The following is a 26257-nucleotide window of genomic DNA, read 5'->3' as shown; positions in this document are numbered from 1 at the left end:
CCTCCATCAACTGCCAGGTCATGTGTGATGCCCAGGGCATAATAATGAATGTGTGTGCTGGTTGCCCTGGGAGCTACCATGATTCCCACATCTGGCATTTGACGCAGCTGTACCAGACATTTGCCAATGGGGACATCCCACACGGACACCTAGTGGGGGATGCAGGTTATGCACTGGAGCCGTGGCTGATGACACCCATCAGAAATGCACACACACCTGAACAGGAACGCCATAATGAGGCACATGCACAAACACATAATGTAATAGAGCGTGTGTTTGGGCTGCTCAAGTCACGGTTCTGGTGTCTGGACACATCTGGTGGAGCCTTGGAGTACACACCAACTACATGTACCCAAATTGTCATGGTATGTGCTATGCTACATAATATGATCATGTGAAAACAGCTGCAGCAGGACCAGTATAGGGCTGGCCCAAACAGCCCCCCACCATTGCCAAGGCCATCACAGGCAGAGCGTGACTCGGAGGAGGAACAACCTGAGCCTGCCCCAGTAGGCCGAAGGAGGCATGTCCAGTATGCCCTGGCCTTGGCAAAGAGGCAACGCATAGCACATACACTGGCTCAGTAGGAACCCTGGGAATGATACCCCCTCTGACTCACTCAAATAATAACAGGGATGCCTAAAATGACATGACCTTCTCACAAACATGTACAGGGAGTGTAATATGTGCATCCGACAGAGGCAGCCCTGCAGCACCACCTGAGGCATGAATGCCATATGTTAAGTAATGTAACACCATGTACTATCTGCACACCTGAGGACCGTGACTAACATCCTACCCTCACCAAGCATCATGCCACAATATGACAATGAGATGATCAAGTGCAATAATTGGCTGAAGTATTGCAGTTAGTCAAAGGGGATCCAATGTGTGCCAGCCTGGGATGACATGCTGAGCATGACATGATGCTCCACCTGCTAGGACTGGCATGCACCTATCAGTGCAGGCCGTATGGATACTGGCAAAGGCTGTTGTTACCCACAGCGTGCCCTGAATAGGTAAGGCTCAAAACACAAACCTGCCTCCATAGGTATCAGAAGGGATAAGAACCTAGATGTAATGCTACCCAATGCCAGAAGTCTAAACAGCAAGATGCATGCAGTCTAAACTCACCCAGTATGGAGAATGTTGATATCTGTGCTGTAACAGAAAACTGAGTCAAGGCTCACAACAGCACCCTAACACTACCAGGTTACACCTCATACTGTGCTGTACAGCCTCAAAACATGGAACAAGCTACAAAAGGAGGGTGACTAGCAATAATTGTCAAGGATAACCACACACCCATGTTGGTACCACAACAAGAAGCAGCATGGACTAGCCATGGTCAAGTAACAGTGGCTAAAACTGCCCCCCAGTTTATAGCCTGCTACAGACTACCATCCCAACACCAGGAACTGCACCTGGCCTATGTTGGAATACATGAATATATCAAGTCCTCCAAAAAACATTATATTGGGTGACTGAAAATACCCAGACATAGACTGGGAGCATTATACTAGCTCCAACACTGTAGGACAAAAGTTCATAGAATCCATAAACCAAAATGCCCAGGAACAATGTACCACTCCCACAAGAGGGGTAAGCATACTGGATGTGATAATCAGCAACATGGGTACTGGATGTCAAGATGAGAAGTGTATTTCTCACTGGTAAGACCAGACCATAGAGTAATCACACTGGATATACACATCCTGACCACAGTCCCTGGCCAGAAAACCACAGTGAAAAACATGTGAAAAGCAAAAGTTGCACTCCTCCAAACTGATGTGGAATCCATTAAATTTCCTGTGCAGGTGCAAAATATGGGTCACACCTCAGAACCTGTTATACAGGCATTCCATGAACACTGCCAGGAATGCTTGTATTATGCAATCCTAAATTAAAACAAGACACAATGCCATACACGCAGGCATCTGGCATGGTGGACACCAGCCATAACCAAACCATGCAAGAGAATGAGGAAGCTACTACATGATAGGCAAACATAAAAAAAGAAGTAATCACTGATCAGTAGTATGGCAATAAAATATGTCCACACATACAATCCACTAAGGCCAGCCACAACAAGTTGAATCTGTAAATCTTGAGGCAATGTTACACCTGCCCCAAGTACACAGACAACCTCCAACTCCCCCCAAGAAATACAAATATATGTGAGAGATGCAACCATCTATCCAAACTGGAGGCTGAGCTCCCTCAACTCAGTACTCCCAAAACTAGTCAGGAGGAGAAGGTAACCACACACACCACAAACCCAGTCCCACATAGACCTATCACAACTGCAAACCAAAGACATAAACACAGAAAAACATTCCTGGAGGCCCGAATTACAAACACACCACACCAACAGAGGCCTCCAAAGCAGACACCCAATCAAACAACCTCCAAACATAGCACATGCAACACATAGTACACAAAGCTGGTGTGCCAAACAGTCACAGGCCAGAAGGAGAAACAACATGCCTGATACAGTTGTAATAGGTGACTCCATAGTGAGACACGCTGCTGTCCCGCAAACCAGACTGAACAAGGGAAAGGGTACAGTAAGCTGCCTGTAGGCTGCTACAATACACCACATAACACAAGTATGCAGGTCACCCCAAAGCAAGTAGAAATATGATGCAGTCATAGTCCATGCTGGTGTGAATGACCTGAGATGTACCTCCCTGGACTACATGAAAAGAGACATAGATGAGCTCCCCAATTATGTAGTCCAGGTCGGTATGACACTGACCGTTTGCAGCATCCTACCTTCACCAAGAATGATGCCACAGTACAAACACGGAAGGATCAGTTATAACAAGTGGCACAATTACTGGTGTCATTCCAAGGGGATCCAATGTCTGTCTGCTTGGGATGTCATGCTTGACAAGCCACGCAGCTGTTCCAGGGATGGCTTGCACCTGTTACCCCTGGGCGTCTGGATATTGGATAAGGCTTTTGCCACCTCCATAGAGCCTTTCGTAGGCAAGGCTGAAAAGTCTAACCCACCACCCTACAAAACATAAGTGGAAAGAAACATAAGCGTAATGCTGACCAATGCCAGATGTGTAAACCTCAATATGCATGCTCCCGAGGCCATCCCCAGTATGGAGAACATCGATGTCTGTGCAGTGACAGAAACCTGCTGCAAGCCTCCTGACAGCACACCAGCACTACCAGGTTATACCACATATCATGCGTTATGGCCCCAAAACCTGGAACAAAACATAAAAGGAGGGTGAGTATCCATATTCAGCACAGACACCCATACGTCCAGGTAACTGACAATGCACAAGGCATTGGAGTCCACCCATGTGCAACTAACCGTAGGCAAGACTGCTGTACAGTCTGTAGCATGCTACAGACCACACTCTCACACACAGGAACCCCACCCAGCCGTCCTGAAGACACCAGACAGTATGAATGTCCCACCAAATACCAAACAAGGTACTCACAAATTACCACATAGGTGGTAAACCATTATGTATGGAAGGAGTAATCAGGGACCTTGCGACACAAGTGAACAGTAACCTGTTATGTAACACTCACATTGCCAATGTGGCTAGGAAGACTGTCTATATTGGACACCGTATCATGAAAGGATTCACATCTACGTCAACAGCGGTCATTGTGCCCCTATACTGTTCTCTTATCAGACCCATAATCTAGTACAATGCCTCATTTGGGATGTACATTTCCTGACACCTGCAGCAGTTAGAAAGACCTCAAAGGTACCTCACCAAGAGGATAAAGGGTCTCAAATATATGTCATATGCTGCCTGGATGTAGACACCCCAGCTGAATGCAGTCACATACTGCCTACACAGAGGCATTGTATGTCTGTTGTACAAGGCCATGTCCAACACAGGAGTAATGGACATGCTCCACCCCAGAAAACTCAAAGCCATCGGAGCTGTGAGAGTGAGAGATGTCAACCTCAACACATAATGAAATAGGATGTGCTGGAGGGACAGATACATAACCCAGAGGCTCCCCACACCCTGGAACAGAATCCCACTCCATGTTAGGCAGAGCCCCTCACTGACACTCTTCAACAGGAATCTTGCCAAGTGGATGGATGATTGTAGAGTTACACTGGGGGTCTTCACTGTGTCATGTCCAGACAGAGGCACAGCAAAGCAAATCATAAATGGCCATAATATTCACATAGCAAGGGGTGGTGAAAGCCACACACACTCTGGCTAGGCTTACAAATGCCCTAGGGTGGATAGCCTAGTATGAGCCTATGAACCTATGAAGATACAAATTGTACAGGACACTAAGGATAATCCCAAGGCTTCCACAACTGATGGTAGGAACTGTGTTGGGAATTCACAGATATGCTCTGAATCACAGAAATATTACAATCAACATACCAAACACACACACATATTGCCAACATACATCCTGACAGGTGCAGTGCAAACTCCCCATCCCCCCCATAATGCAAAATATCTATCCCAGCAGACTGCTGGCCCCCTGACATTGCAGATGCTGTGGTAACAGCCAGCATCTACAAAGCAAAACACACAGCAGCGATGGTATGAGATGGTGTCCTGGGCTGAGTCCAACATGGACTCCAAGAAAACTGGAATGCCAAATCACACTACTGCTCAATGTCAGCCTTACCACAGGATATGTACCCAAAGAGCAGTGTACAACAACAGTGGTCCTTCTCAACAAAGGTGTTGCCTGAATGGATACTGAAAACTACCACCCCAGAATCCTGAGAAGCTCGGTCTGCACAGCTATGGAAAGGATCAGCATGTACTGCAGAGATAAAGATATTGGGGACCTACTGACACCGGACCCTACCCAGTGTGGCTTTCTTAAGTGCAGATCCTGCCCCTAAACATGTTTGACTCATTTGAAACAGTCATTAAGGTCATTGATGAGGGCAATGTGGTCCACACAGCGTAGCTGGACCTTGCAAAGGCTTCTATACAATACCCTACATGTTCATTATAGATATGCTCACCAGCTTAAATATAAACCCCTATGTCAGTAGAGGGGTTGCAAACCAGACCAAGGACAGAACTGACATGGTCAGACATGCTGCAGCCATGTCAGACTACAAACCAGATATAACTGGCATCCCACAAGGCTTGGTCCTGGGACCTCCCTCGTTTGGTATATATGTCCCATAGATACAGGCCAACATGGAAGGACTGTGTCTGAACATGTTTGCAGAGGACTACAAACTGCCCACCATATCTGACCCTCCAGCTGACACAAGCATCCCACAAAAGGGCCACATAGAAACAGACAACTGGTGCCATAGCCATGTCAGCAAGCTAATTGCAGAAAAGTGTATTGTCAACCCCCGTGGATATACAGTAAGTGCCCACCAATTACCACATAGGTGTTAACCCATTACGTACTTAACATGTAATGAGAGACCTGGGGACACAAGGTGATCGATATCCTGCATTGGACAAACTTGTGGCTGTAGTGTTTACAGAAACATACCATATACCCACCTAATCATGAAGGTTGTCAGATCTAGATAAGGGGAGGTCATTGTGGCTCTGCAGTCATCCTTCATCAGCGTTACAATTGACTACAATAGCCCCTGTGGGATGTACCTCAGCAGACATCTCCATCAACTGTAAAGTCCCCAACAGTACCTCACCAGGAGTATCAAAGAGCTTGCACAGATGCCATGTGTTGCCTGATTAAACAAACTGCAGCTACACACACTGCCATACTGCCCACCCACAGGCAAGCTGTGCCTGATGTATAAAGCCATGTCCAAGCTGGAATCAATAAACATGCTGCACCTTGTACAATCTGAATGGCAGTGAGCTATGCACATGACAGACCTGAACCCCAGCACTGGCATACATAGGACAAGCTGTACTGCATGATCCATAACACAGAAGCCACCCCCACTCATGAGTAAACTCCCAGTACAGGCTATCCATAGAGTCACCCATCGATCCTCCTCAAGAGGAATCTTGATGAGTGGATGGGAGATGGTAGGTTTACCCTGGGTATCACTGTTATGTCACAGGCAGACGGAGGCACAGTATACTAACCATGACATATGTCATGGCAAACTCCACTTACAATGTGTGTCGAAGGACAAACACACTCTCCGACTAGCATTAGAAATGGCCTAGGGCACATCGCTAGTGTTTGCAAATGTACACCTATGTTGTGGCATACACTACCAATGTTGGATGAGCCTGGTTTAAGTAGTTCATATCTGAACATAATGCAACATGGTCAGATGTGCACAACTGGCCCCTAACCAGGCTGTTGTGCTCACTATGGAAATGTAAAGCAGTGATAGGACTAAAGCCCAGGATACTGTCCACCACAGTCAAAGTACTGAACCAGTACACTATACGGTACTACAGTGTTAGGTCAGTATGAAAGGATGTTGATAACTGTATGCAAAGTATCCCATGCAAACCCTGCAGGCACAGTATAATCCCTGTTGTGTTCACACACAAAGCAGTCGGACAGTAACTACACAACATGACACACAACACACAACCATAAACGGGAGATATTTGTTGAAGTTCACACTCATCCACAAATGTGGTGGGCTGCAGAGTTCAACATATGGAAATCTCACACTGGGCATGCTCACACACTTTGATAAATGAGACATATGTCAGAAAACATGCCATGGGAAGGCTGAACTGGGCATGCTCACACACTTAGGCCAAATCTCAGTTTAGCAGTTGGCCACACATATCTGGTATGTGTACGTGTTATTCCAGGAACCAACCACATTACAGCAATCTGCCCAGTGCACACAGTTAAATTACTAGAGAGACATATGTAATATAGTGGATCCTTCCCATATGCAAACATCTTCCACAGATACACAAGTTGTTCATACAAACAGGGAATGCTATGGCAATAAAGACCTGCAAACAGTCTATCAGCAACAAATAATGTGCATTTGACAATTAAACATATGGGTGTAGAGGTCAACACTAGGCTGTTTGCCCTAGGGAATGACAGCTTAGCCAGAGTGTGCTTGGCGTCTGCCTCCCCACAGGATGCCCATTGCCCTTTCTAAACACTGATGATGTCAGCACCCTATAAGTACAGCAGGAGAAGAGAAACCTCCCAGTGATGTGAATAGCGTGCTCTGCTAATGTGTCTGTCTCGAGTGTCATAACATCGCTAGGTAGGAGTTTGAATCCTGCAAATGCTTAGTATGTGTGTGTGTATGAGTGGGGTTGGTGTGTGTGCAAGTCTGTGTGAAGAACATGCCCATTTTGGCAACTGGGAAAGCACACTACAGGATGCACATTCCCCTTTCTAAACACTGATGATGTCAGCACCCTATAAGTACAGCAGGAGAAGAGAAACCTTCCAGTAGTGCAAATAGCGCCCTCTGCTAATGCGTCTGTTTTGAGTGTCATAACCTAGTTAGGTAGGGGTTTGAATCCTGCAAATGTTCAGTGTGTGTGAGTGGGGTTGGTGTGTGTGCAAGTCTGTGTGAGGGAAATTTCCCTTTTGGCAACTGGGAAAACACACTACAGGATGCACATTCCCCTTTCTAAACACTGATGATGTCAGAACCCTACAAGTACAGCAGGAGAAGGGAAACCTCCCCCTAATGCGAATAGCACTCTCTGCTAATGCGTCTGTCTTGAGTGTCATAATATAGTTAGGTAGTGGTTTGAATCTTGCAAGTGTGTGTGTTTGGATGGGGGGGGGGTTAGTGTGTGTGCAATTTTGTGTGAGGGAAATGTCCCTTTTGGCAACTGGGAAAACACACTACAGGATGCACATTCCCCTGTCTAAACACTGATGATGTCAGCACCCTATAAGTAAAGCAGGAGAAGGGAAACCTCCCAGTCATGCGAATAGCGTGCTCTGCTAATATGTCCGTCTCAGATGTCATAACATAGTTAGATAGTGGTTTGAATCCTGCAAGTGTGTGTGTTTGGCTGAGGGGGGTTAGTGTGTGTGCAACTTTGTGTGAGGGAAATGTTCCTTTTGGCAACTAGGAGAACACACTACAGGATGCACATTCCCCATTCTAAACACTGATGATGTCAGCACCCTATAAGTAAAGCAGGAGAAGAAAAACCTCACATTAATGTGAATAGAGCGCTCCGCTAATGTGTCCGTCCCAAATGTCATAGCCTAGTTAGGTAGTGGTTTGAATCCGGCAAGTGTGTGTGCTCGGATGAGGGGGGTTAGTGTGGGTGCAATTTTGTATGAAGGAAATGTCCCTTTTGGCAACTAGGAGAACACACTACAGGATGCACATTCCCCTTTCTAAACACTGATGATGTCAGCACCCTATAAGTAAAGCAGGAGAAGGGAAACTTTCCAGCAATGCGAATAGCATGCTCTGCTAATATGTCCATCTCAGATATCATAACATAGCTAAATAGCGGTTTGAATCCGGCAAGTGTGTGTGTTTGGCTGAAGGGGGTTAGTGTGTGTGCAACTTTGTGTAAGGGAAATGTCCCTTTTGGCAACTAGCAGAACACACTACAGGACGCACATTCCCCATTCTAAACACTGATGATGTCAGCACCCTATAAGTAAAGCAGGAGAAGAAAAACCTCACAATAATGCGAATAGCGCACTCTGCTAATGTGTCCGTCTCGAGTGTTAGAACATAGTTAGGTAGTGGTTTGAATCCTGCAAGTGTGTGTGTTTGGATGAGAGGGGTTAGTGTGTGTGCAATTTTGTGTGAGGGAAATGTCCCTTTTGGCAACTAGGAGAACACACTACAGGATGCCCATTGCCCTTTCTAAACACTGATGATGTCAGCACCCTATAAGTAAAGCAGGAGAAAGGAAACCTCCAAGTAATGCGAATAGCACACTCTGCTAATGCATCCGTCTCAAGTGTCATAACATAGTTAGGTAGTGGCTTGAATCCTGCAAGTGTGTGTGTTTGGATGAGGGGGTTTAGTGTGTGTGCAATTTTGTGTGAGGGAAATGTCCCTTTTGGCAACTGGGAAAACATACTACAGGATGCACATTCCCCTTTCTAAACACTGATGATGTCAGCACCCTATAAGTACAGCAGGAGAAGGTATGTGGCATGGACAATGACTGAGTCATATGTGTCCATGCCTCTGACTGACCTGTATGCTTGTGTTATGTGGTGGACTATAGTGCCCCACGGGCATATCACTGTGACCTTCACCTTGTCCAGCCTGGTGAGCATGACCTCACTGTACCAGACAATAAAGGTACCTAACACAACTGTGGCAGGTGTGTTGTCTAGCCGTACAGGCTGTGACTGTTTGGCACACAGGATTTGTGTGCTATGTGTTATGCATGATGTGTTAAGGCATAACGTATACCTGTGTGCCAGCTGCAGAGGTGTCTGCTGCTCAGGCAGGATGCTATTCTTAGGCTCCATGAATAGGCCAGTGTGTTCACGTGCTTGTATTGCTGTCAGTGTAGGTCTACATCAGACTGTTATTGTAGTCACTGTAGTATTTCATGCCACCTGACAGGTTATGCCAGTACTAGGTTCAGAGTGCTTAGTCCCCAGTTTGGCTATGTGGTTCCATCTCATACATGTGTTTTACGTCCATGTGTAGGGGAGATGGTTGACTGTGTACATGTGGCAGCTGTGACATTGCCACATGACCCACATATTCCACAACTGTACCATAGAGGTAACTGACAACTGACCTTTGCACATGCTACCATAGTATTGTGATTGCCATGGTGATTAACAGCACATAGGGCCAATGGGGAACAAGGTACATAGGTTCATAGGTTCATACTAGGCTATCTGCCCTAGGGCATTTATGAACCTAGCCAGAATGTGTTTGGCTGTCACCATCCATTGTAAATATATCTTGCCATGCCCTTTTCCGAGGTTAGTATACTGTGCCTCTGTCTAACAGTGACACAGAAGTGATACCTGGGGTACACCTACAATGACCCATCCACTCATCAAGCTTCCTCTTGAAGAGAGTCAATGAGGGACTCTGCCTAACCTGGACTCGGATTTTATTCCAGAGTGAAGTGAGCCTCTGGGTTATGAATCTGTCCCTCCAGCATGTCCTATTTATTTCAGTGCTGAGGTTCAAGTCTCTCAAGCGTGTAGCCTGATGGGATTTGGATATTCTCAGATGCAGCATGCCCATTAATTCTGGGTTTGACATGGCTTTATACATCAGGCACAGATCGCCTCTGAACAGGCGGTATGCCACTGAGTAGAGCTGGGGTTTCTTTAACCGGTCAGCATATGGCATCTGTTTGAGCCCTTTGATCCTCTTGGTGAGGTACTTTTGGGGTCTTTCCAGTTGCTGCAGGTGTCTGGTAAGGTACATCCCAACAGGGGGATTGTACTCAATTATGGGCCTGATGAGGGACGAGTAAAGAGGCACGATGTCCTCCCCTTATCTAGATGTGAATCCCTTCATGATGGGGTGGGCTATATAAAATGTCTTTCTAACCACTTTGGCCACGTGGTTGTCAAATGAGAGATAGCTATCAACTTGGGTCCCAAGGTCCCTAATTACTTCTTCTGTACTTAATGGATTACCACCTATGTGGTACTTTGTGGGCACTTTGTTTTTGCCAGAGGGGATGACTATACACTTTCTTGCATTCAGCTTGAGGCCATGGCTCTGGCACAAGTTGTCTGTATCTATGAGGCCATTTTGGGGGATGCTTGTGTCAGCTGGAGAGTCGATTATGGCGGCCAGTTTGCAGTCATCTGCATATTTGGTCAGCCACAGTCCTTCCGTGTTGGCCTGTACCTCCGATAAATATATACCAAACAAGAGAGGTCCCAGGACTGAGCCTTGTGGGACACCACTTGTAACTGGTTTGGAGTATGGCATGGCTCCAGCAATTCTAAACATGTGGGTTCTGTCCTTGAGCCAGTGTGCAATCCATCTAGTGACATAGGGGCTTATATTTAAGCTGGTGAGCTTCTCTAGAATGCCCGAGTGGGGTATTGTATCGAAGGCTTTTGCGATGTCCAGGTAGGCTGTGTGGACCACCTTCCCCTCGTCAATGGCCTTGGTGACTGTTTCAAAGAAATAAACCAGGTTTTAGAGGCAGGATCTGCCCTTAACAAAGCCAAACTGGGTACAATCCAGTGTCTGTAGGTCCCCAATATCTTTATTTATGAGCTCCATGATGATCCTTTCCATAGCTCTGCAGACCGAGCTAGTGTGGCTTATGGGGCAATAGTGTCCAGGATCCGTTGAGGCACCACCTTTCTGTAGAGGGACCACTGTTGCTGTACGCCACTCTTTGGCCACATATCCTGTAGTAAGGCTGGGATTGAACAGTAGTTTTATGTTTGGTTGTAGCTCTTCTTGGAGTTCATGTAGGACACAGCCCGGGACACTGTCTCGTCCCATTGATGCAGTGTGTATTGCTTTGGAGAGGGCGGCTCTTAGCTGAGCATCTGAGACGTCAGGGGGGGCAGCATTCTGCTGGGATACATATTTGCCCTTTCGGTGTGGAGGGGGGGTAGAAGTTTGCGCTGAACCTGTCAGCTAGAATGTTGGCAATGTCTGTGGGTTTGGTGTTTCTATTGACATTTTGGACTACCTCTGAGCATATCTGGGTATTACCACTCAGGTTCCTAACATAACGGAAGAAAGCCTTGTGATTATCCTTAGTGTCCTGTGCAATTTCTCTCGAAGCTGGCCTTAGACAATCTTATGAGTGCCTGTAGTTATTTGCTAATACTGATCAGTGATGCCTTCCCTTTTTGGGATTTTGCTGTATCATTTAGTAGCTTCCTCCTTCTATTGTGTAGTTTGTTTATGGCTGGAGTCCACCAGACAGGACGTCTGCCTTTGGAGGATTGGGTCTTGGTTTTATTCGGGATCACATGATCCATGCATGCCTGAAGGTGTCCATAGAATGCGTTTATAGAGGAATCTGTGGTCTGGTCTGTAGTTTCCACAGGCCCGGGGGCTTTGAAGGTTTCCACATCAGTTTTGAGGAGTGTGAATTTGCTTTAGAGAAGTTGTTCACTGTGGTGTTCTGGGCAGGGGGTGGGGTTGGGATGTGAATATCCAGTGAGATTAGTTCATGGTCTGATCTTACCAGTGAGGGATACACTTCTGGTCTGGAGCATAGAGTCCCCATGTTGGTGATGATCAGGTCCAGTATGTTTCCCCTTCTTGTGGGAGTGTTAACAAGTTGTTCCATAGCATTTGAGCTCATATATTCTAGGAATATTTGGCCTAGGGTGTTGGAGCTAGAGTCATGCTCCCAGTCTATGTTTGGGTAGTTGACGTCACCCAATATAATGGTGTTTGGAGAGACCTTCATATTTCAACTGTTCTCAGGAAGGCCGAGTGCAGTTCTTGGGTTTGGGAGGGTGGTCTGTAGCAGGCTATAACCTGGAAGGCAGTCTCACCCATTGTTAGTTGCACATGGATAGTCTCTGATGCTTGGTGCTTTGCCACCAACCTGCAGGTGTGGGTATCTTTGATGAATATCAATACTCCCCCTCTATTTGTGGTTCGTTCCAAGTTCTGGGGCTGAAAAGCATGGTATGAGGTATAACCTGGTAGTGCTCTCAGTAGCCCTGAACCAGGCATCTGTTACTGCACAGATATCGATGTTCTCCATGCTAAGGAGAGTTTTGAGTGCATGCATCTTGAGGTTTAGACTTCTGGCGTTGGGTAGCATTACTCTTACTTTCTTATCCCTTGTGATACCTATGAAGGTGGGTTTGTCATATGAGCCTTGCCTAACATAGGCACTATGGGGGTAGCAAGAGCCTTTGCCAATATCCAAAAGACCAGGGGTGACAGGTGCAAGCTGTCCCTAGTGAAGCAGGTGGTTCAACAGAAGATGAATATGTGAGGGTGTAGTGCCTGTGATTAGTTAGCAGTAGCATATATGACTGCTCACGTGGACAAATGCCAGGTAAGTCATATGCAATGTGTCACAGGCAACGTACATGTGAACAGGACAAACAGTGACATTCTGTCAAGTGAGGCATGGACATACATATAGTAAGCTATGCAGATGTCACTAGGAGTCCACAGAAGCTCTGTAACTATGCATTGCAGGTGGGATCAGTATTCCAGGGTAATTGCAAGCAAACATGCATGCAAACAAAGCTACAGTAAGCAGGGCTGCATGTAGTCCATTGTACAACAAACAAGCTGTACCACTTCCAGTAGGTAACACTGCAAATATGCAGGCACTATGCACATGTACATGGAAATACACAGGTCAGATGGCTAGGGTCCAGTCTCAGCACACACAGGTGTACAGACCATGTACTGTCAGGATGTACAATAACTGGATGGAAACCCATGTGCTCATACCTGCAGTAATACACATGTCAAATAACAGACACTGAGCTTCACTCAGTGGTTCCATACTTAGTAGGATGTATGCTACCTGGCCTGCCACCACAGTATCCCTGACATGTATGGGGACTCTCCCTCCTGTTACAGTTAGTTTTGTGTGTTGGGGCTGTCTAGCATGGTATGAGATGTGAGCTTGCAGTGCTAGGGTGCTCCTGTGTGTCCTGTACCAGTCGTGTAGTACTGCACACATATCAACATCCACATTGCAGAGTCCAGTGTGGGCAACATGTCACTTGCAGTTTACATGTCCATCATTGCGTATTAATTTATTCATTACCTTATCCCCTGTGCTACCTATGTATGTAGCCTTCTATTGACATCCTTACCACCAGTATGCCAACATGTGCAGATGATACACTATGGTACTTACCATGGGTGTAGACAACAGTACATGACAATCACACCCTTACTGCATCAGGCATGCTCTGATATACCCACAATTATTCCAGCACACAGTACTGTTAACAACATGATACTATTACTACACGTCTATGTAGTCACCCTGTGCATCAGCAACATGTTAACTTGTACCTGCACTGATGTTACAGATTGCAGGAGGTGGCACAGTTTCATCATATGCACAGGGTGTGAACTTGGTATGCCTGAGTCAGCCACCGATACCACCGATTGACATGTATGTGTATGTGTGTTGGTGAGGGACAGCAGTACAAGGTGGGGCAATGTTGATGCAGTGTGTGCGTGTATGCGGTAGCCCTAGGTGCTGTCAATTCGCATGTGTGTATGGATGCACACAGTTCCACCTCATGGCTGTCATATACTGGTGTTTGTGGACAGCCACAGACTGTACCTGCCAGGTCATACAGATCAGTGTCTCTGGCCACGGACATGGTACCTGTGCCTTGCAGGGGTGCTACGGACCGTATCCGGTACCACCCCAGACTGGGTACTGTCATCAGAAGCAGGTGTTCATTGACTGGACACAGATCCCGGTCGGGCCTGGCCAGAGCCACGTGCACGTGGTCTCTTTGGGCGGTCTGATGACAGCACAGACCCAGCATTGCTGGGGCTGCTGCTGGCACTATGGGGGTGGCCGCGGCCCTGTTGTCATCCGCGACGACTGCCAGCTGCTGCTGTTGCTGGCATACGCCCACATCGATGCCTCAACCGTCCACCATCACCCTGGCTCATTTACATGTAGTTGTGGAACCGGTCTAATATGTCCCCACAACATCTGTCTATGACATCGGTGAAATTACGGATGGCAGCCGCAAAGTCACGCATACTGTCAGTCATGGCTGTGCGACATGCTGTCAGCTCCCTCAGACCCTGAACTCCTCAAACGGTGGCAGGACCTCAACATAGAGTTGGGCTTTAAATATGCCCAATTAATGCTTGATTATTTTTTGCCGTTAGAAACTGAGTTGAGAAACAGGACTAACTGTATGTATCAACAGCTGACAGAACGGTTTTCTTCGGAGTACTGCATCGATAAAATCAATCACATTTTTTCACAAATAAACATCTTTAGTGATAGACTGAGAGCTACCAAGCAGAAAAAGCTGTTATGTGATTATCAAGATTTTCAAAAAGGACAGGTGTTTGTTTGGCCGAGACACCAGTCCGCTAATAATCTGAATTCCATGTCACAGTCAGAAACAGCCTCAGGTTCTCAACCCAGGAGACTTGCTGCTAGTAATATTGTTATACCATCGCTACCTCTAACACCCGCGTCTATGGTGAACAGAGAAGTGGATGTGACGATTCTACCGGAGAACAGTTTAACTGAAACCAACTTAATTGATACGCCTCCTCCTAACCAGGAAGCTTATTTTCATCAGGCACCTCCCGTTACTACGGGGGCTATTCCTAAGAACACTTCCAGTGCCTTACCGTCTCTGGCTACTTTTTTACCGTATCAGAAACGGCCTCTAGTACATCCCAACAGGGGGCGATCCCGCAGCAGGGATTCCCGCAAGAGGAAGTACTCAGCGGAACTACCCGGCTACAACAGAAGGAAAAAGAACTGACTTCTGATTTATTTTTCAACCTTTCTAGCCTTGCTCTGGATCGTACTAGCATACAGGTACTAAATAGAGGACTTAGCTTCATTCCGGCCACTCCGGCTACATTGACTGGTACGTTACTTGATTTAAGATTGTTTTGCAGAAAGTTAAGCTTGAAATTGTTATTTAATGACAACACAACTTATGAACGGAGAGATGCATTGCTCAGAACAAATAGCACGTTCATTCCTGTTATGCCTTTACATGTTGAATGTTTTCTTAGGGCTTGTGAAAGCCAATATTATCTGATGTTTAGTAAAACAGATAAGAAAGGCAGATTTTATAACTTGACCCCAGAAGAAAATCGCTCCCTCAGCGAACTCAAACAGAATACACACATTGTCATCAAACCAGCTGACAAGGGAGGGGGAGTAGTTCTTTTAGACAGACAGGAATATATCACTAGTATGTTCAAACTATTATCGGAAGTAGACACATATACCCCCATAACATCTAAGGAAGTGATAAAGATTGTAAAAACGGTCAAAGATGTTCTTTATGACCTTCTCATGTGTCGCCAGATTAGCCAGGAAATTTATGAGTTTTTGTACATAGAACATCCCACCATCCCTGTTATAAAAGGGATACCCAAAGTGCATAAAGGTATATATCCAGTTCCGTTGAGACCGATTGTATCGGGGGATTTATGGATCACAGCACATGTCTCTCAGCTAATAGAAAATATTTTGAGACCCGTAGTGAATCAGTCCCCCACCATACTTAAAGACACTTATGACCTTTTAAATGACATCAAAGAATTAACACTAGATAGTCATTCATCACATCTTCTTATCACTTTGGATGTTAAAGATTTATTTACTTCAATACCAAATGACATTGGCATGCAGTATATAAATGAATTACTATCCAAGGAGACCAGTTTTTCTAGTGATAGAATTATACTCATAGGTCAGCTCTTGGAGTTAGTATTATTTAATAATGCATTCATGTTTGGTGGGCTTAGCTACCTACAAAAGTGGGGGGTTGCCATGGGCACCCCCTGCGCTAACACCTATGCCAATTTGGTAGTCTTATGGTGGGAGAAACTATATCTTTTCACACATGAGAACTTTAAGCTCATTAAGCTTTATAGGCGTTTCGTGGACGACATTATAATAATTTGGGAAGGAACATTGGAATTGTTTGAATCTTTTTTGCAATATTTAAACACCACCACTACGTTTTTACGCTTTACTCAAGAAGTTTCTAATCAAGAAATAAACTTCCTAGATGTCACTCTTAAATTCACCAAAGGGGGCAGATTAGATTCAACTTTATATAGGAAGTCCACATGGAAAAACTCGATGCTTTGTTTTGATAGCATGCATCCCCGACATACTTTTCAAGCTATAGTTAAGAGCCAGTTTATCAGGATTCAGAGATTATGTAGTAGCATGGAAGCTTTAAAAAAAGAAGCACAATTCTTAGAGAAACTATTCATCAATAGAGGTTATAATTCTTCCATGGTTAAAAATGTTAAATTTGAGGTTCTGGGCGATATAATACCTGTAGAACAGGAGAACATAGCCCTGAAATATACCAAATATGACTCTAGATTTTATAAGAGAGCAGATGCCACAAATCACCACATTAATTACATCATCACATATACCAGTGATATACAAAAGATACAGCAGATTATTTACAATAATTGGCACATTTTAACTATTGACTCCCATACCAGGGACATCATCAGCAAACGCCCTAGGTTCACCTACAAGAATAGCAGGAATCTCAAAAGAATACTATGTGGTGATTCACACACCAAAATAGACGAGGACAATAAGCCAGTCAGCAGTATCCAAACTAAGGATTTTGGCACCTATCCTTGTTACAATTGCAATAGATGCAAATATATAACCAAGACACAGTACTTTAAACATCCTAATACTGATTATGTCTTTAGACCATACTTTCGAGCAACTTGTAATACTCGTAACCTGATATACCTTGCCACCTGTACCAAATGCGAGGCTTTTTACGTAGGGTTAACAAAGAGAAAGCTACAGGAACGTATTTACAATCACCTGTATGACATACGTAAAGCCACAGACACCAACGCTTTGGCCAAACATATCATGGAGTATCCCACCCACTCCTTTTGTTTTAGGGTCCTACAAGAGGTAAAACAGGATCAAAGAGGGGGAGACAAAGAGAACCATTTGGCACTTATGGAGCTTAATTGGATATTGAGATTAGGTGCACACATAGAGCCAGGGATCAATGCCCATGTCTCTATTAAACCAGCACTTATATCTAAGAAGTGAGCACGTGGCCCTTCACATATTGAATGTGTATCTAGATGTATTTAATCTTAAAATCATTAATTCATCAAACAATTATTAATTAACATACATTTTTAGTATATAGTTATATATACACGCTTTCAAATGTGCACTTTTGCATAATGTATTTTTGCATTTTTATCATTTTTTCAATTGGAGATATCACTTAACTCAAATTGAATTTATTTATATATCCTTATATATACATTTTATGTAGCCTACATGTTCCTATCCTTTACCATACATTTACATTATAAGTAAAGGGATACTCACAATCAGTCATCATATCTAATATCCATGACTTTGAATAATGCTACATATACACAATGTGATACTCACTTGTGTATAGACATATTTTGTTTTAATCTTATACATATGGTTTTACACATTCATTTCTAATGTATATGATCTGTTCAAGGTAGTATAAATATTATGTGGATAGATCTATCCTTTTTAACTGATTTTGGCATTTATAAAATGCATTTTTGTTTTTAAATAACAGAGTTTTTATTTGTTATATTGTTCTGTATTCACAATTTGGTCTTCTGTGTTGTTCTTTGACACACCTAGAAGTGTAGAAGTTCAATGTATCGAATACGCATTTTGTAACATGCTTTATATAGAATTAAATGTTTATTTTAAGTTAATTGATTAATGAGCAGACTTTCCCGCGCTTCAGCGGAAGTATATAAACTTTGATTAGATACCTGGTAATTTATCTGATGAAGCGTGGATGGACCACGCGAAAGCGCTCATTTTCTCATTTCCATTAAACGTTTTTACCTATTATATAGTTGCCAACGTGCTTCGTTTTTACAGCAGCATTTTATTTTGGATTACTGGTTATTTCCACGTGTTTTGGTACTACACTACATCTCTACATGTCCCCACAACATCTGTCTATGACATCGGTGAAATTACGGATGGCAGCCGCAAAGTCACGCATACTGTCAGTCATGGCTGTGCGACATGCTGTCAGCTCCCTCAGACCCTGTCTGGTGTACCGTTCCATACGTGACTGTGCCTGCATGACAGCTCGAAACATAGCTGAGGTTGTAAGACCTCTGTGGGCACGTCTGACAGGGGCAGTACACCCACGGATGGTCCCACGAGAACCCCTGGACATCTGTCTTTGTGGTACCATCGCAGGGACATGCCCATGTCTGCTGTGTGGGGAGGCATGTGCCACAGATACCACATTACCCTGGTCAATGCCCACTGTATGCTGTCCATCACCTAGGGACATTGGTGACAAAGGGTGTATTGGCAGGATAACTGTGCGCATTGATGGGGTTGACAGCTGTGTACTGTCAATCGGCTGACCAATGATGGACCCTGGCATACCTTCCTGTGCCATTACACAGATGTCATCATTATCAGTACCCAGGGCACCTGATTCAGGTTCCCTGTTGCAAGACACCAGAGCAGCACCAGAACCTGTGGGAGGGAAACAGGAAACACAGTTTACAATGTCTACACATTACCAATGATGCACACATCGACACATGCACAGGTCCAGACATGCACACATGCGCACATGCACACATGCGCACATGCACACGTGCACACACGCACACATGCACACACGCACAGGTGTACACATGCACACATGCACACATGCGCACATGCACGCATGCACACATGCACAGATGCACAGGTGCACACATGCACACATGCACATGTTCACACATGCACACATGCACAGGTGCACACATGCACACATGCACACATGCACAGGTGCACACATGCACAGGTGCACACATGCACACATGCACACATGCACACGTACACATGCACACAGTTGCACACAATTGTACACTACTCAGTATGCGTGATATCAACACACAGACACAGACACACCTACATGCATACAAAGAGCACTACTAAGTGAGCCTAATATTACTATTACTATCAAGACTATTACAGGTATTGTTAATACACACTCACCAGCATGGATAGGCTGCATTGCTGTTACACCCGAGGGACCTGCAGAAGTGAGGAAACTAATGTCAGTGGGCACAACTGTGCCATTGTTACTGAGTATGATACAGGTCAGTAGTACAACAGTCACCTTTCACAGGTCAGCTGCTAATATTGAGGATATCACACTTGCACATTAAATACTATGATGACAGCTACAAACCAAGGACACACCTCACACATGCATTAACTACCAGTGTACACAACAATCAACTATACATATGGCATATTACCTGCACGCTCATAGTCTTGCTGCTGTGTGGCTACAGCCTCCATCATAATGCATGCCTGCTGCTGTTGTTGTTGCTGGCGGACTGGAGCCACTACACTCATGAGTAGTCCCTCCAGTCTGGTGAGTGGGGGATGTGTAGCCACCCCACCACCTGTGGCGACCTGTTGCCTGTGGATATCCGATGCACGCTGACGGACATTTCTGATTAAATCACTGCAGTGATGTTGTACCTGCTTATATGTCCTATTATGCGTGCCTATGTCATTTACCCGACGGACCAGGTCTTGCCACAGTGCAGCCCTCTCCTGCTGATTCTGGCTGGTGCGGGAAAAGAGTATTGCATAATCCCACACCAGGCTCTGGTGTATCTCCTCATCCTCAGCTGTGGAGTAAGCGGGATTTCGCGGGTGAGCCATGCACCTGAAAAAGAAAATAACCTGATATCAGCAATATATGTCAGCAGAATTTGGCACACATACTACACATGCTACTCGACTGTTATGATACAACATATCTCACATATATAGCATCTGTCTGTCTATTGGTGGATACACATGTAAATGGCCAGGTATCAGTGCTCAGCCAGCAACTGTGCAACAGTACCTGGCACACTCCATATGACATACTACCAAACCCCAGCAGTTGGAACACTGATTCAGGTCCAGAGCACCTCCTCACTCTGGGGGTTTGTATCTAGGTACTGTATGGCCTACATCATCAACTACTGTGAGCTGACCACACACTAATTGCCCTAGATATACATATCCCACCTCCACCACCAGCACAAACGACTATAGTGAATAACATTGCAGATGCAAACTTTGCACTTTGTAACAGTGACATGGTATCCTTTCAGCCCACTGGGCCAGTGGAAGACACAACCCACAATGCTGACCCCTACACAAATTCTTTCTATGGACATCTCCGAGAATGCATGGATCATGCAATCCCATATATGACCAAGACACTCTCCACAAAGGGACAGCATCCTGTCTGGTGGACCCCAGCCATAGACAGATTGTATTACAAAAGATGGAAGCTACTGCAAGACAGAGCATAATTCCATAAAGGGATGGCATGTCTGAGCAGCACTAGTAAGGATCTATTTTCCCTCATACAAACATCCATGGGCAACTTTGAGAGGGAAATCAAGAGGGACACTGCAGATAACCAGAAGGCCTTCTTCAGTTATCTTAGCAACCTGGTCAGAATCCCTCCTCTATGCTCATAGTTAGTACACAACAACAAACATTTCACTGGAACCACAGATATTGACAACATTGTGGCAGACAGGTTCAGTGCAGGAGTCACCCATCCCTCTCCCCCAAAATAAGACATAGTTATCCCAGCTGACTGTAACCTCCCTGTCATCACAGATGTCCAGGTGAGAGCCGCCCTCAGGAAAGCAGAATACACAACATGACTGGGACCTGATGGTATCCCCGGTTGCATGCTACATGAACTCTGACAGGAGCTAAACACACATATAGAAGTGCTATGTAACACTAGCCTGACTACAGGATATGTACCTGTACACTGGCGCACAGCAGCAGTGGTTCCACTCCACGAAGGAGGCACCTCAACATACCAATAAAATACAACACAATACAATACTATACAATATGCTATTGCCCCTGGGACTACAGCAGCATGCTGTTCTGCTACCCTGACCATTGTGACACATGTGGTGTGATGGTACCTGCTGCTGTCACACAGTTACACAGGGTGACTCATATGGCATATTACCTATCTGACTAACAATCAGCAGGGGTATGTGTGACATGTACTCATGGGGAGTCTTACTTCTTAACAATGTGTGGGTTATTGCAGGGTATGTCTTATCTGTGGGTAGGAACCTTTATCTCCACATGTGCTCTCTATTGCAGTGGCATGGATGACACACAGCAGTCATTTAGGTTGTGGATGGTGTGAGGTGTTACTATGGTTGTTGGACATCTGTCATGGGTGTGACTTACGTATGTAAATCCAGGAGTGGTAACCTCTATGTGGGTAGTATGTGTGTACTCTGTGGTGTTGTCAGTCACTGTGCATTGGTAATGTGTTTGAGTGCATTGTCACAGTGTTGTACATGTCACTGTGTCCTTCTCCAAATCTGTAGCTATCATGTGAGGTACATACCACAGCATCCATTATGTGGTGTGGAGGGGTACACTGACGTACATGTCCATAGCTGACACACCATGTCTGCTGACACATACCATGTGCAGGTATTCCAGGAATAGTGTGCCACTGTGAATATCATTGGGGGGACTATTGTACACATTTATGACCCTGTTCACCCCTGACACATGCAGTGGTGGGCAGCCAATCACATATCCAGTGGTTACTGGTGTAGGTGATTTGAAATGGGGTATGGTACTCCAGTTTTGACACTGGTGTTCACTCCATGCCTTTGTCACCAGGCACCTGTCGCAATACATCTGTACAAATGTGCCTCACTCAGAATATATATACATCTCTCTCTCTCTCTATATATATATATATATATATATATATATATATATATATATATATATATATGTATATATATATATATATATATATATATATATATATATATATATATATATATATATATATATATATATATATGTCTGTATACATATACACATATATATATTGATGTACATATATTGCTATAGATATGGAGGGGGGCACAGAGGGGTGAGTGACAGAGGGGTGGGACAGGGGTGTTGAGGTCGTCATATACAGTCATACCTGTAGATAGTCAGATCAGTCTGTCTATGTATATGTATCTACATATATCTATATCTGTATGTGTGTATTACATATATATGTTTGTACATATTCTATCTATCTACATCTGTCTATGTATTCCTACATCTCTCTCTATGTATGTATACATATATGCATATATATATATATATATATATATATATATATATATATATATATATATATATATATATATATATATATATATATATATATATATATATACATACATACATACATACATATTTTGACATACATACGTATCCATATGATAGACAGGTATATCAACATGTTTGTCTACCATACTGTATACACACACTAACATACTGCTAAACATACATAACTGTGAAACCTACTTTGTACATTGCACTACAACCTACAGTCAACCTACATTGATATGTGCACATAGATGCTCTCACATACAAATGTATGTACAGCCTTCACTGATAGTTGCTGTATGTCCCCTGCCCTTTGCACATCTTCATATACATATGGATACAGACCAATGACACATATGGAGGGTTCCCAGTATTTAGACCTTTATAGTATTACTTTACATTACCTGTGTTTGTCACAGCTGCTTGTGTTGCCATCTGGTTTTGTGTCCTGCTGCTCCACTTGCCAGTTGTCAGCTTTCAGGTGGCTGTTGCTGAACAGTTTTGTTTGTGTCTGTTTAATTTCATTTTTCTCTGTCTCTCTCTCTCTCTCTCTCTGTCTGTCTCTCACTTCCTCCTCAGGGTGCAATGAAAGTATTGCATGTGTGGACTAGGAGTACAGCATACTTTTGTAGGTATCTGCATATGTCCATATGATGGCCTCTGCACCAATTGTTAGCCAGCATTTGCTAATTGCATGCAGCCAGTTGTGTACTGATTGCAGTTCTCACTGTGATTTCAGAACAGTGCTATAAAAAGGTATGTGAGATAGGCGTAGCCCTTTCAGATTTTAAGGGCAGGGACCATGCTGGTATGCTGTGGACAATGTTCTGTGAGTGTAAAGGTTGGTATCTCTCTCATATTTCCAGCTGTGTTGTAGATTAACATTCCTCCATTAATTTCTCCAGTTTCCTGTGCTAACTGTGTATGTACACTGACACCTACGACTACTACTACTGTTAATGTGTGTGTGTGTGCTTTCTTTGCACTTTTGCTTGCACTTTGTTGCTATGGCTTCAATATTTGCCCTTTACAGTCACTACTTGTATGCCTGCTAGGTGTCCTGACTGTAGTGTGCTGCTGTGGCTTTCCTATTTTCCATGTACATTCACACCTTGGAATGCTTGCTTTATCTGCTAGGGTGTTACAGCATGCAGTGTGGTCTGGCCATGGTGTGGGCCTTGACATCTTTTAGGGTATTTGAGTATGCTGCTGAGCAGGCCCGAGAGACTCTTAGGTGCATCTGTTATCTGCCTCATGGAATGGTACATATCAGTGGGGTACACCCATTAAATTGTCTTGTATGCTGCAGTTGTGACTGTGAGATAGCATGAGCATATGTATTACTACACTTTTTCTGCCATGCAAGTGGTGCATACTTTCAGGACACCATAGTTACCATTGCATGCGTTGTAAAACCTTTCTGCCTACTGTTTGTACATTTCACATGGAGTCTGTGGGGCATCCCTGTAACTCATTCACTGTTGCTATGTCTAGGCTCTTAACTATTCAAATATGGTGGTGTCAGACCTCTCATGTGTACAAATATTTGCAGGTTGTCCACATTTCCGCCTCATATTTTGGTCAATATCTCATGCACAGCTTTTTCTGGCAAATCACTCTGGGCTCAAGTCAGAATATAGTGACAAACATTCAAGTTTCAGACTTCATACCCTTCCAAACATCCCACATAATGCAGAACCTGTTACTCTCTGAACTGTCTGAGTTTGCTGTAACATTATTTGTAATGTGTCTCTGGTTTTGGCCCTTTGCTCCACATATTTTATTACTTGGTCCGGATGTGTTCCTGTAAGAGGTTGTGGGGTATGGGCAGTGATTATCCTGCTGTGAGTATGTGTGTGGCTTGCAAGGTGCTACAGTGACATTATTACCTACTAGCTACCAACTAGCATGGCTGTTTCTGTTCACACACTACTATTATGGAAATCCACTAGTGTTGACAGTAATTCTAAATGACATGCTTTGTGTACTACACATCCTATATTCCCTTTACATTCATTCCTACTATTACATGATATATTTATTTTAGCACAATGTTCTTGTATAACAGTCATGGCTTAGTGGTAAATCATGCAGACTACTGTTTCCTGGGTTCGGGACTGCCAGTGGGATTTTATTTTGCTTCTGAACTGACTACAGGACCTGTCAATCAAAGTGACTAAGGCACTTTTAAGCAGTTGTAACCGGGTTAGCGCTGGTTTGCGCGGAGCTCACGCATGCGCACTGGCGTTTAGCTCCGTGCACACCCGCTTACAACTGCTTAAACGTGCTTACTCTTGCCCACACCCGAGCTATTTTCTTTGAAAGAAATGAAAATGGGGAGACAGGAAAGTGGTGAAAAAGGGGTCACAAAGAGGGTAAGACAGTAGGGAAACAAGCTTGGGTTTTGCAGGAGGGATGTAGGTAAAGCCCATAGCTGCCCATTTCTTCATCAGCAACAGCTGTGCATATGTTTGTAATTTGGTGTGACATTTGATACCTTCCACCCCTGAGAGAGGTGTAAGGACAACAATAATACTTGTTGTACAGCCAATTGTAATTGATAGTTTCCATGTCCAGCAGACATATGTGCGGAATGGGCAGCTATGTATGGGGCGTAATTTTTTTGTGGGTACAGAGTGCCCTTTTTTTTTTTTTTTTTTTTTTTTTCAATTGAGAGTGGTATGTCAGGTGAAGGAAGTCAGTATAGCTGGGGAGGTAGGTTGGGTACGTCAACAGACAAGACAAACAAGACACATACAGGGGCGGTGTATGACACGTGTGGGGGGGTTACACAATTGACGGGGACAGAGGTTTGGATATACAGAGCCCATGAGCCCACAGATGGCAACAGTGGAACTGATATCCCCACCCATGGGCAGTTGCCACTGTTCCTTCACTGCCCAGGACGGGGCTGTGCTGGGGGCTGTGTAGGCCGGGCAACAGGCATGCCCGTAAGTTGTGCCACCTGTGCCTCAAGCTGGCGTAGGGGCTCAAGGACAGAGTCCCGGATCTCCCTATGCACCACAGTCCGGACGCTATGGAGGGTGAGTGGTGGTTCTCCTCTGGCCATGCTTGCAGAGGGGGGACGGGCCCCATCCCCTGCAGCACTTCCACCTGCAGGTGGCACAGGGCCACCGGAGGAGGGTCCAGTCTGGGCACTAGTGCCAGGTGCACTCGCCAGCTGAGGTGGGAGAGGTGGGTCCGCTGGAACCCGGCTTCCCTGTCGTCCTATGTTTTGCATTATGTCATGACAGTTTGGGTTAGTAAGATACAATACCATTCGCAATTAGTTTTAACAGCATGCATTAGTATTCCCATTAACCAAACACCCAGATATTCTCACCATTGAACAGCGAGCATAACACATGCATAATTTGAACAGCAATACACAGTCCAACAACATGCAGGGTTGATTGATGGCAACAGGCCATCAGGTTTGGATGTATGAACAGGGCAGATGCATCAACGGACATGCAAATATTTATGACCCATCAGGACAAATGTCCAGGGGT

The sequence above is a fragment of the Protopterus annectens genome, chromosome 5.part0 (assembly GCF_019279795.1).
Source record: "Protopterus annectens isolate FY-2018-M chromosome 5.part0, PAN1.0, whole genome shotgun sequence".
Taxonomy (NCBI): Eukaryota; Metazoa; Chordata; order Ceratodontiformes; family Protopteridae; genus Protopterus; species Protopterus annectens.
This window is presented reverse-complemented; position numbering follows the sequence as displayed.